The sequence below is a fragment of the Myotis brandtii genome, unplaced genomic scaffold (genome assembly GCF_000412655.1).
Source record: "Myotis brandtii unplaced genomic scaffold, ASM41265v1 scaffold1167, whole genome shotgun sequence".
NCBI lineage: Eukaryota > Metazoa > Chordata > Mammalia > Chiroptera > Vespertilionidae > Myotis > Myotis brandtii.
The window spans coordinates 258,697-262,937 of record NW_005354039.1 but is presented as its reverse complement, the minus strand read 5'-3'; the positions used below and the strand labels follow the sequence as shown (position 1 = coordinate 262,937).

At 47.4% G+C, this 4,241-nt stretch overlaps 1 long non-coding RNA gene across 1 annotated transcript in view; it reads right to left on the bottom strand.

The window, feature by feature from the left end:
- Positions 1-1,500, bottom strand: part of LOC106724016 — a 5,874-nt gene extending 4,374 nt beyond the window's left edge. Inside the window, exon 1 of the long non-coding RNA XR_001359766.1 lies at positions 24-1,500. This is a non-coding gene — a long non-coding RNA (uncharacterized LOC106724016). The remainder of the gene's footprint in view (positions 1-23) is intronic.
- Positions 1,501-4,241: the final 2,741 nt, after the last annotated feature.

The following is a 4,241-nucleotide window of genomic DNA, read 5'->3' as shown; positions in this document are numbered from 1 at the left end:
ACAGCCATCCCTCCTGGCCTCACCTGAGCAGCGTTTCTGCAGCCTCAGGATTTCCAGGTGCAGGTCTCGCAGCAGGGCCATCTGCTCTTTTTTCAGGAAGCTGATGTGGCGTTGCACGCTCTGGATCTGATGCTCTAGGGACACGGTATCCATGGCAACCCAGGCCTGGGACTCACCTGGGGAGGATGACAAGGTGAACACACATCTTCTGGGCCCATCTGCCCTGCCCACCCTCAGATCCCTCACAGTCGCCTCCAATCTGGGGTCCTGTGGTCACCAGGTAGACGGTTTTGCCACGGAGGCCATTTCCCCTGTAGTTACTCACCAAAGCTTCATAAACAAGTGGGGGTGTTGGCAGGGAAGTATAGTTATTCCCATTTAGCAGATGAAGAAACAGAGGCCCGGAGGGAAATGGCTTCACTCCCTGCCCCAAGGCCTCTTCTACTTCTCAGGGAAGAAAACCAATGGAGCATCAAAGTCAGTAAAGAGAAACAGAGACGGGCTCTAGCTGCTTCTTAAGCAGCTGTGTGACTTTGGGCAAATCCTCTCCCTCCCCGGGCTCTTGGTTTTCTCTTGGCCAAAGAACCCTGAGGTCTCTTCCAGCTCCGCCATCCTGCAAGCATTCCAGCTCAAGGGTGACCGCCGCCTGGCAGGGCAGCAGGCACCCTCTCCCAGTTCAACTCCATTTCTCTGACTTAACCTCAAGCAGGGCTCTGGGCTCTTCCAGGTCAGAGGAAGATCTGATAAGTGTTTCACCAACATCAACTGACTCTGTGGGCTGAAGGCAGGTGGTAGAGTCCCCTTTAAGAGAGGAATAGGAGAGGGTGCTAAGGAGACCCATGTGGTGAATCCATGGTGGAACTTAAGACACTGATGGGAGGGGGAGATTTGCATCCCTGAGTCCTGTGGTTGGCCTGGCCTTTCAGCTCTCCTGCTGGCTCCACCCCTTTCCCAGGGAGTCTCTCCTGTGGTGATGAGCATCCTGAGAAGTAGAGGCAAAGGGTAGTGGAGGCCCTGGTCTCCGGAGGACTCAGAGCTCAGGCCTTCTCTGCCAGGACCTCCCTAAGCTTTTGAAGGACCTGCCCCCACCTGGCCCAGGAATTCCCTGGGCAGTGGAGAGGGAGGCTAACTGATGGAGGGCTCTGGTCAGCAAATGCTCCCCTCCAGACTGGCTCCATGTAAGTCTCTGCAACTCCACATTTTTATTTGTAGGGTCACACCAAGCAGGTCCACCGGACACCCTCACATTCATAGGCTTCTCTTTCTGGGCTCCCTTCCCTCGTACCGGCCTGACCCCCCTGGTCCAACCAAATAGGCCGATCACTTCAGTAGAGGCGGCCCTTTGGCCTGTGAGAATCACTGGCTACGTTTACTGACCATCTGCTATGTTTAAACAACTTTATACACATTATCTCACTTCTGCCAACCACTCTTCAGTAGGTATGACCCCACCCATTTCACAAACAAACAGACTCAGAGCTGAAGTGACCCGGGCCAGTTCACATGGCCAGAAAGTTGTGGCAGGCCCAATTCTCCAACCAAATCTTTTGAATCCAAAGAAGATTCTCAATATTTATAATGAGGACAATCTTGGGTTTGAATCCTGGGTCTTTCAGTTACCTGCTGTATGATTTAGAGCAAGAAAGTTAACCTCTCTAAAGCCCCCCCCCCCACCCCCGCTAAAATGAGGCTACTAATAGTAACAATGAGGATTAAGTGAGATTAAAAAGGGTAGAACACTCATCACAGGACCGGGGTCAGTCAGTGCTACATCCCTTCTCGTTTCTGTTAAATGTGTGAGGAGGTTAATCCCTGTCTTGATTTGCACATCTCTCCATCATTCATTCATTCAGTGAGTTACTACTGCCAATTGCTGTGCTGGTTACGGGAAACACTGATGAACAAAACAAAGTCCTTGCCCTCATGAGCTCCCAGGGCTAAGGGGAGAGAATCAAACAAACAAAAAGTGCATCACACAAATAATAATACAAGTAAGTTTACAATTACAATTTGTGATAGGTGCCATGAAAGAAACCTACGGTGTAATATGAAAGAAGGTCTCTTTGAGAAAGTGATTTTAGAACGAGACCTCATGGCAGACAGGATTCTAAATGGGTCCAGTATTCCCAGGCCCAGGTGGTCATGCTCTCCTACATTATCTCCCCGCCTTGGGTGTGGGTGGGACTGAGAATATGAGATTTCACTCCTGTGATTAGGTTTATGACAGAGGTGAAAGGATTGTGCAGGTGTAATTAAGGTCTCCAATCAGTTGCTCTGAGTTAATCAAAAGGAAGATTATTCTGGGCGGGTGAGTTCAAAGGGCCGTTACTGAATGAAGGAAGAGATTTGAAGCCTGAGAAAAATTCTGCTGCTGGCCTTGAAGAGGTAACCGGCCACGCTGTGAGTGATAATGGAGGAAACCACCTGCAAGGACCTGAGAGAGGCCACTAGCAGCTGGGGATGGCCCCAGGCTGACAGCTACCAAGACCAAGAGGCTCCAGTCCTACAACCGCAAGGAACTAAATTCTGCTATCAACCTAAGTGATCTTAGAAGTGGCTCTCTCCCTAGTTGAGCCTTCAGATGAGGATGTAGCTGGTCTTAATTTCAGCCTTGTGAGATCCTGAGCAGAGGACCTAGGTAAAAAGTGCCAGACTCCTGATCCTTGGAGACTGTGAGAAAATTCATGTGTGTTGTTTTAAGCCACTTAGTTTGTGGTAAGTTGTTATGCAGCAACAGAAAAGTAAGAGACTTGAAGGAGGGGTAGGAGTTAGTCAGAAGAGTACAGGGGAAAGCGTCTCAAACAGGAACAGCACTTGTGAAGGCCCAGAGTAGGATAATGACAGCTGACATTTATTGAGTGCCTACTAGAAGCGAAGCCCTATGTGTTAAGTGCTTCACATGGCCTTTTTGAGAAACAGCGACATTGCCAACTGCTGATGAAGGCTGATGTGTAAGGTACTGGGGGGAGGGTTGCAGGAAGTGAGGTTAGCAAGGAAAGGATCACACAGGGTCTTGTAAACTATGTTACGAATTGTGGATTAATACTAAGTGCACTGGGAAGTTACTAAAGGATTTTAGCCAGTGAGGGACATGAGTTGCATTTTTAAAACATCACTGTGGTTGCTGTTGGGAGGGCAGATTAGAGGGGACAAAGTGGATTCTGGGAGGTCAGCTGGGTCAGTGTAGCACTGGTTCAGGTGAGAGATGATGGAGGCCTGGGCCAGATGATGAAGATGGAGACGAAGAGAAGTTCCAGGCATATTTTGGGGGTAGAATTGGCAGGACATGGGGATGGATTAGATCAGCGATTTCCAACATATTTTTTTAAGGTTTCTTTGAAAAAAAATTTGATTAAAAAAATTTTTTTTAAAGGGAGGAAGGGAGAGGGAGAGAGAGATAGAAACATCAATGATGAGAGATAATCATCGATTGGCTGCCTCCTCCACGCCCCACACTGGGGATCGAGCCTGCAACCAGGGCACATGCCTTGTCTGGGAATCAAACCGTGACCTCCTGGTTCATAGGTCAGTGCTCAACCACTAGCCACGCCAGCCGGGCTTCAACCTTTTTCATTTCATGGCACACATACAGTAAAATTCTGCAGCACACCAAAAAATATATATTTTTTTCTGATCTGACAAAACAAATAGGTATGATTTTGATTCATTCACACCATATGACTATTATGTTGACTGTTGTCATTTTTTTTAATTGGACAGTCTAAATAGTCAGGTATTGCATGTTTCAACCCTTTGAGTGCCAACCAATATCCTAGGAACTATGCTAAAATTGCCAAGGCATTTTTGCTGATTTTCCTTAGGTGCCATCTGTCAATAAAGAGTGAACTACTGCCGAAACCAGTTTGGCTCAGTGGATAGAGCGTTGGCCTGCGGACTGAGAGGTCCCAGGTTCGATTCCGGTCAAGGGCATGTACCTTGGTTGCGGGCACATCCCCAGTGGGAGGTGTGCAGGAGGCAGCTGATCGATGTTTCTCTCTCATCGATGTTTCTAACTCTCTATCTCTCTCCCTTCCTCTCTGTAAAAAAAAAATCAATAAAAAAAAAACTACTGGACCTAATAAGTGAATTTGGCAAAGTAGCAGGATATAAAGTTAACACCCAGAAATCTATGGCCTTTTTATACACTAATAATGAACTCACAGAAAGAGAAGTGAAAAAAAAAACAATCCCATTTACCATTGCACTAAAAAAATTAAGATACTTAGGAATAAACTTAACTG